Consider the following 9405-nt stretch of genomic DNA (forward strand, 5'->3'; position numbering starts at 1 on the left):
TTCAGAACAGTCCTTGCCGCTGCCCGAGAACTTGCGTGATCTTCTGTGGCTGACCTGGGGTCGTTCTGATGCCCGTTTGATCAAAAAATTATTGTTTTCTTGTAGGGCTCGGCATGACAATCATTTGATACCAACTTCGAGCCATAGATCATGTTTTTAAGCCATGATCATCATACTTGAATTTTAGATGAATCGTGAAAACTTCAGATCGATTGTGTGCTCGTTGCTTGATGTTTCTTCGTGATTTCTTCATTGAATCCCACTGAGCATGCCGTCAAGATCACGTTGCAACCAACATAGCTTGATTTTATGTCTGGATGAAGATTTTGTTGTCTTGAGTTTTTGACCGGAATCATGAAATTCGGTGGTTGAAATTTAATATATAAGCCCCGAAATCGACTGGCCATGATCTCTAATGGTGTTTTGATGGAGTGAGGTCACACGGGAATAGTGTGCGGCCTATCCCTTTTCAGAATTTTCCCCATAACTTTGTCTTAGAGTGCCCGATTAAGCCGAAACTTGACCCATAGGAGTTTTTGACTGTGTCTGATCTTATGGCAGTGGTCGTACAGCTGTTTGACATACCAAAAGTATGACACTAATTACAGGGTCCATTTTCAGGGTGCTAGAGACCGAATTCGCTGAAATTGTTTCTTTGTGTTCACTACCTTAGACATGTCTGATCGTGATAAAACTTGGTAGGTGGTATTTTGAAGTGCTGATGAAGATCTTTGACCAATTCAGGTGTCATTCTGAGACTGCCGAGAATTTCTACTGTTTTGTAGGCTTTATTGACTTGCTTCCGATCAGGGACCAAGGTGCTGAAAAATACGTTCAAACAAGAAGCTCTGGAAATGTGATTCTTAAAAGAAGACTTTCATGTAAGAGAGAAACCCAGGCAAGAAAGTAGATTGAGAAATATTTTAGAAAGAGAGAGAGTTTTAAGAGAGAAAATGATTTGGCTGGAAGCAGTTGTCCCATTGGCGATCATCGCTCGTATGCTGTGAGTGATGGGAAATGCCCAATATTACATCCACAAAGCAGCTCATGGCAGGCCAAAGCACATTGGGAATGACATGTGGACATTGCTATGGAAAGGATGGATAAAAAGATCATGGAGATGAATTCCTCAACCAAAACAGGAATAGTTGGGAAATGGGTAGATGGATTGAATAAGATTGAATAACTCCGTTCTAGAGAGAGAGTGAGAGAGTAATTCTGCAGAGGGAGAAACAAATGTTGGGTGAAGAAAAGAAAGGGGAAAGAGCATCAGAAGTTGTAGAGTTTAACCTAAGAAACAGTGTGGAAGAGCCGTACAAGAAGATCAGAGAAAACCCAGAGACGTATCCTTATTTGTGGGCTTCATATATTGTCGTCTCTGAAGGATTGGGCATGTACCATGGATAAATTTCAATGGATAAATCCCAGAACAGGTAGAAGGCAAATGTCGCTCTCATCTAGTTTGCTTCTTCCCTCTCCTTCAATCATGCTCTGATACCATGTGAATTTTGATTGAAGCTTGAATGCATTTATTGAACTAATACAGATAGTATATATAGAGTTGCAGAAGAGAGGGTCGAGTTAGTCGATCCTAGCCAAAAAGAGGATAAAATCAGTTATAACAAAATCAAATCTGTTACAACCAAATTCCTTATTCAAAATTCAAATGAGGAATTTTGAATTCAAAAGAATTCAAAATTCAAAGGTTCAAAGGTATCGTAATAATAAGTAATATATATCTCCATGAAATGGGACTTTGTGAAGGTGCTCCCTTCCGTTTTAACTCGAATGGTTCGACACCTCTTGTCTTCTCTTTGTGATCAGGTCATTATCTTTCTCTCCCTCTTCCTTAATATGATTCTCTTTGTACACTTCTTCGTGATTCTATTATGCACGTCTTTCTCTCTCAAATTTTTGAATGGATAGACTGCAAGCAATACATGAAGAAGTCCATGTTTTTGGTTGGGGAGATTGGAGCATTCTTCCAAGGCAGAAACATAGATGAAGTAAAGTCTTATGTACAAGGTTTTGTTAACTGCTCTATGGAAGCAATCGCAATATGTAAAATCAATACATACTGTATGGTATATATGGTGCCATTGGAAAGAATAATTGGGGTGTGAAGCTTTGGCAGACCTCACTGAATAATTAATATCAATTATAATTGTTCTCTAATTTTTAGCTTTTTTCCTTAAGATGATTCTCTATTTACACTTCTTCCTGATTCTATTATGTACATCTCGCTCATATTTTTGAATGGACAGACTACAAGCAATACGAGAAGAAGTCCATGTTTTTGGTTGGGTAGATTGGGGGAAACAATTACAACTATGCATGCTTCCAAGGCAGAAGCATAGATGAAGTCAAGTCTTATGTAGAAGATTTTGTTAACTGCATTATGGAAGCAGTAGCAGTATGTAAAATTAATATGGTATATACGGTGCCATTGAAAAGAAAAATTGGGGTTTGAAGCTTTGGCCTACCTCACTAAGTAATCAATATCAATTATAAGTTTTCTATAATTTTTAGCTTTTTGTTTTTTTGTTAAATTGAGTTGTTGGTGTTGGTTTCATATATTGTGTTCATAAAATCTCTCATAACAATGTCTGAGCAATCCAGGTTGGGAATCACATTAATTTCTTTGCAAGTGATTAACATCCTTCAATAATTTGGTGCTTTCTTGAAATTATGGTGGGCTTAAATTTTTAGCTATGGGATACTTTGTGATGCTTACCCTCTTATTAGTGTAGTTCTACTTGTACATCAATTATTTTATCAGTGAGTAAACAAAAAGTAGAGTGAATATCTATTTCTGATTGTTATTACGATCGAAAATATGGCTGAATATTGTTATGACCAAAACTATCACAAAATATTATTATGACCAAAGTATTGAAAAATATTTCTATGACCAATAGCCAGGAATGAGTGCAATATTCTCTTAGAAGAAGTCGTAGAATAGCGTGGCGGATATCCTGCAATATGTAGATGCCCTCCCCTCTCTGCACTTATTAAAGATTGTCTCCAGAAATTTTAGGATTTTCTTCGATCTCTACTTCCAGTAAGTTTCTCTCCAGTAATACCTGTCTCCCCACCTATGGTCCTTTACATTAAGATATTTTCTTTTCATTTTTCTTTTCTTCATTAATATTTGGATGTTAGGAAATGTTCTCTTCATTAGGTGAACAACATACAAAGAACAATATATACAAGCTGAGGAACTACTGCAAAGTTGCGCAGAGCTCATTGCTTTTCTCCATTAGGTGAACAACATACAAAGACAAATAAACACAACCTAAGGGACTACTGCAAAGCTGCACAGAGCTCATTGGAAAACAACAGAGCAAATTGGAAAGCAAAGGAGGTGACCAAACACAGCTTATATGAATGAAGAGTGACGGCTTATACGAATGCAGAGTGCGTATGATTTCTATATAATGGATTAATTTGAAATCAATATTTGGGAATAAACGATGTCTTACTTTTAGTTATTAAAATTGGACTCTCCTGCTATATTCGCATTAATTTATTTTTATATATATTTTATTTTATTAGTGGATTTTTTAAACAACTTCATAAATTTTACTATTTCTGACTAAATTCATGACTACAAATTCTTTTCCTTATTGTATCTTTTATTATTTTTATATCTCTTATATTGTTATAACTATGCTTACATTGTGATTGTGTGTTTTATATATCCTCTCACATTATTACATGCATCACTTACATTGTTATAAAGACACATTATCACAATATATATTTTAAATTATACATCACTTGAGTGACTCAATCGTTATGCAAAGCCGGGATGCATCTTGGCAATCATGGGTCAAACTTGATCCATGATCAGTCTATTGTTTCTTTTTGTGATTAGAATTTGTAGAGAGGGCTCATAAGGATGTTATTAGAATTTTTGCATGTTTTCTTTCTATGCTTTTGTGGACTATGAAGCGATTGGTTATTGGACTCACTATGAAGGGATTGTAACTTCTAAAATTGTATGATGTGCCCACCTTGTACTATAAAGGGATTGCTTTCAGATGATCTCATTTTAGTTTTGAACAGCTTCCCAATTGCAGGAAATGAAGAAACCTAACATATTCCCTCGCTCCATAGCTTCTTCTCGATCATACGAATAAAAAATGGTCATTTATTTCCTCCCTAAAGGTATGCGCCAGTAGTAGTACGAATAAAATAACAAAATAATTTTTTTTATATATTTTCTCATTGTTTGCCATAATATTCAATAAAATAGTTGACAAAATCACTAACCAATGCGTACACCCATATATTCATTTTTATGTAGTGCAATATTTATGTGCGATAATAATTGTCGCATTTATTGCACACATTCAGCATATGTTCAAAATTTGTAGTGGTATTACATAATAGGAAATAGATCATAACTCTAAAAATCACTCCTATTTTATTTTTGTATGAATTATTGAATTAGTGTTCAATACATATTCAAAATTTGTAGTAACTATGTAATAATAGGAAATGGACCGTGACCCTAGAAAGCACTCAATTCGTAGGAGTTCTTTAAACAAAGATGAATGTTTAGCTTTATGTTCCATTGATCATCTGAGAGTGATGGAAAAGACATATCAACATATGCAAAACAAACAATCTCAAAATTAAGAAACTAATATTTCACAAGGCCTTTCTATACCAATAACAAATATTATTTCTTTATCATCAAATCAATTCTCAAATGACAATAATCCATTCCACTCAGAGAGAAGAGATCCTCATGTAATACTAACAATGACAATGGTACTAACTAAAAATCATTGTCATTTTATAAAAAAATTTCTCATATTTATTTTGGGTAAAACTTGTAATAAATTATAAATTTTTGTTAATTTATCTTTTTAATTATAACTACTTCATATTATCGTAGTAATTTTCTTATTATCTAAGGGGTGACTCATGATTAATCAAAATTTTGATTAATAGATCTTAATTTTCTTATTATCTAAGGGGTGACTCATGATTAATCAAAATTTTGATTAATAGATCTTAATTTTCTTATTATCTAAGGGGTGACTCATGATTAATCAAATTTTTTATTAATAAATCTCTTTGATCATTTAATATTTAGTTAATCTATTACAAGTAATTGCACATGTGCAACACACATAATTCAACTAATATATATTTTAAGTACCTCATTACATGTGCAACACACATAATTCAACTAATATATATTTTAAGTACCTCATTTACAAACAATGTAAGAGTGGTGTGATGGTTAGTGCATCATATGTACAAAGGCCTCTTTGTAACCCATAACGGGGGTAAACTTTACTCCATAGGGCTAACCAATAAGCCATCTTAACATACTTCATATGAGGTTGTGATAATATTATAGTTAAACTTCAAAAGTATTATGTACAACTGACCAACCAAAACTCGTCTGGTTTATAGGCTGAGGCCGAGTTCGAGTTGCCTTGGCCGAGTTTTAAAACTGCTTTGATCAAACCTGCCCCGAATGATCATTAAAGGAATCTGAACTCTAATATAGAGTGACCTAAAGGTGCCCTCCAGCATAAAGGTCATTATAATATCGAGAGGCCGAGTATATGAACACACAAAATTGAAGACCATTGAAGGAGTGCAGTCCAAGCCCAAAATGACCCCAAATTTACAAAGGAACCCCTTGATAATCTTTGGGCTACCATCTGGGGACCACAAGATTTTTGGGCAAAGACCACATTGTGGGCGTACTCTAGCAGCTCATGAGCAATTAACGATAGATAGCGAGTTTCTTTCCAAAAGATTCTACCATATTTGATTATCCTCAAGGGTAAATAAGCTCAAATTTTGATGTGTATTGCTCTTCAAAGAGCTTTCCATCAATGAGGTTCCTATCCAATGATGGAATTAGTTTTTTAAAATTTTTAATTATTGTATTTTTAGATTTTTTAGGTTTTGCGTTATTTTTATTTTATTTTTGTTAAGAAGATTTGATGGTAGAGTAGGGAGTTTTCTATGGGAGTTATTTAGGATGCATTTTGTTAAGGTGGAAGATAAGGTGGTGCATGAGATTGTTGGGGCTTCCTAAATCTAAGGGATTCAAGTGAATAGTGATATAGAAGTGTTGGAAATAATATTTACATGATTAGAAGGGGGGTTATTTCCTAAGATGATGAAATGAATGAGTGAGAAAATGAGGGAGAGAGAGGGAGTTTATTTTTTGGGTTTTTTTATTTTTATTTTTATATTATTAATTTTTAGTTTATATTTGAAAGAAAGAAGATCTACTTTTTATATTAGGTAATTTTTAGAAGAAATAAATTTTTGGATCTTGTGAAGAAATATTTGGGGTGGACTTCCTTGCAGACTTTGAGAGAGGGTATATTCTCTTAATTATTTATTTTTATCGTTTTCTATTTATTATTTCCTCCCTTCATCAGTTGATTTCAGAGCCAAAAGATCAAAGCCTTGAGATCCAAATACTAGAATGTCATTGACAACAACTACTGATTTAGTTATGTAGAATATAGATCAAATATTTGAGTGGTAGAATAAAAAATGTGAGAGAAACAAATAAGACCTAATAGAACGAATTGGCAAAGCACTGCAGTAAAGTGGAACTATCACTAGATTGCAACAAGAGGAAGAAGAACGTGAAAAGGTAGAAGTGGTGGAAGGTGAGTTGATTGAGAGGTATGAAATACAAGAGGCATTATCCCACCAATCCAAGCATTATCCCACACCACAACTTTCTCTGGAAGTTGAGTTGATTGAGAGGCATGAAATACAAGTGGTGGAAGGTGCAAGAAATTTTAGAGTCACAATTGATTTTCCAAGCATATCATGAAACTACTCGATTAGGTCCAACAATTTCTATAAGAAAAGGGTGACAATTTTAGGTTCGAACAAATCGAAGAAGAAAATGAGGGAGAAATTTCAAAATCCATAAGATCGATGTTGAGCTTCTTCCAACCCTCAAAGAATGATGTAATGATTTCTTTTATTTTTAATGGTTTTTGCATTTTTTTATTTTAAGAATTTTAGGTTTAGGGATTATTTTTGTCTTCTTTGGTTGTAGAGATTTGTGGGTAGAATAGGAAGTACTTAATAGTAGTTAGTTGAAAGTAGGACTATCGAACCTGTACAAATAAACACCGATCAGAATTTTTCTTTCTATTTCTTTTTACGAACCGAATGACTTACAGGTGTCCTAATATAATATATGAATCAAATAAAACCACAAGAATGCCACGGAGTCTCACTTACTTGCCATCGAAACAAAATCTCATTCATCGCATGAATATGAGAATTAAATAATGCATGGTTTAAAATCAAGAAATGAAATAAAACACTACCATATACCTTGCCTCGGGTTACTTCTACGGACTTCGCACACCCTACTCTGGACCTCATCCTCTAATGGCGCAAGGATATAGGTCCAAACTTGTGTCATAACTTTGGGAAGCCTAGGCAATACAACCAGAGAGCATGATATGAGATAGGGCTAGACCAAGGATCAAAACATGACTATTACTCAAACCGTATGGGCTAGGGTGTACCACCTCTTCTGGCTTGAGCATGTGATCCCCTTGGGGTATCTTTTTCTTCCTAAAACCTATGTTAGGGTTTTGCCATTGTTAGGAGACTCAATCTTGATCTTTGATGATGGAGACTTGTGGGTTAAAGATGTCCTATCTATTATTTCTTAAACCATCCATCGTAATTAAAATGAATCAAATGGAAGCATTATCCATCTGTTTCTATAATTCTATTCCTATCAAATATTGTGTAGAATTTATTATCTTTATGAAAATCAATTTCAAATATTCTCTTACACTTTCCCATTTGAAATTGATAAAAATATCTACAAAAAAAGTTCCATAAATTTCAAGAAAGGTGCATGGCTTCTTTTGCAAGCCACAAAAATAAGAAAGAAAGGGGGAAGTGGGGCATCCCATTCATATGCCGTTGTGGGCTCTATGCCCCGACATGGGGTCGACCCAAGAATATCCCAATGGGCCCCGACCATAATAAAGAACAATTAAAATTTTATAAAGCTACTAAATATTTTGATTAAAATAAATCCAGAAAAACAATTTTTTCTATTTAAAAATCATTTTTTAATCAAATAAAATACCTAGTGAGGTCTAAAAATTCATTTTAATTATCTAAAATATAATTAAAATATATATAATAATTTTCAAGAATATTTTATGGGAGTTAGTTCCATAGAGTTAGGAATATAATAAATATATCGAGGACTCCATCCTTTTAGAAACTATATCTCATTGCACTATCTCAAACCAACCCAATAGTTCCTATGAGCACAGCTCTTTACAAGGGTTCATGATTGAATTGCCAAAATCTGCTAATAAATGAAGGAGATACAATTTGTGTACATGAATTATAGGTCTCTCCTTGATGATAATTCAATCCCCATTCAAGAACTTTATTCGATGGGTCCTTCTAGCACACTCTAGGCACAACTCTGACCTCATCAATGGATAACGCAAGATTATGAGTTTTAGACATCCCTAACCATTAGACAATCTTGTTCTTTGTATAAGATCAAGGGACTAGATACTCAATTTAAATTTTTTTTATTATTTGAAACCTTGAGGTTTTACATACAAAAACCCTTCAATACAAAACCATAATATACAAATTCCATCTCACAAGCTTGTCTTATACAAACCTTAAAAAGAATAGAAATTACAACTATAATAGGTCATTTTTAAGTCCCAACAACAAAGTTACAAAATGTATCATAATTCTCAAAAACATTGCTCTCAACTACAACTCAATACAAATTACTCACTCAAAGTTCCTCATCATTTTCAAATCACATGATGACTTCATCTTCGATATTCATCTTCAATAAAAAACACAATATCTTATATGCATAGTTTGAACATGATGAGCCAATAGCAAAGTCTACTTACATGATATAAGGTCAACAATTGGTCATGGCATAAAGTGTATACTACAAGAACATTAGAGCAAACACTTTACACACATGGCATGTTCGATTTCTCCATTAGATAGAATCATTATATGATTGTAATTTTATTAAATAAACATGCAAGCAATCATTTGGGAGGCTATAGGTGGAAGCTTTTCACCTAGGACACAATTGGACTTTATAGGGAGTTAATGTTGTCCCATAGATGAGTGCAATAGTGGTTTTAATAGCACCAGGTGATCATTCTATTAGGTGTAATTTTATCTTAAACAACATCAGATACATTCTAGTGAACACTTAATAATGATTGAGCTGCGAATAGCCCATACTTTGTCCTTGAAAGTATAATTATTTAGTCCCAATGCAAGACTAAGAACGACCACTTGAAGACATGCAGGGAACATACGATGGATTATTATCTTCAAAGAAGATGGTCAAGAATAAGTACGGTTCACAAATAA

At 33.7% G+C, this 9405-nt stretch overlaps 1 long non-coding RNA gene across 2 annotated transcripts; it reads left to right on the forward strand.

The window, feature by feature from the left end:
- Positions 1-1760: 1760 nt before the first annotated feature.
- Positions 1761-3507, forward strand: LOC148779504 (uncharacterized). 2 transcript variants are annotated; one of them, XR_016045549.1, is made up of 3 exons: positions 1761-1824; positions 2919-3061; positions 3163-3507. It is a non-coding gene; the product is annotated as an uncharacterized LOC148779504 (long non-coding RNA). The 2 variants fall into 2 exon arrangements; XR_016045548.1 differs by having other exon boundaries at positions 3182-3507.
- The last annotated feature ends 5898 nt before the right edge of the window (positions 3508-9405 follow it).

Source organism: Amborella trichopoda, chromosome 12 (genome assembly GCF_054954075.1).
Source record: "Amborella trichopoda isolate Santa Cruz 75 chromosome 12, AtrichopodaSantaCruz75HAP2 v2.0, whole genome shotgun sequence".
Classification (NCBI taxonomy): Eukaryota; Viridiplantae; Streptophyta; class Magnoliopsida; order Amborellales; family Amborellaceae; genus Amborella; species Amborella trichopoda.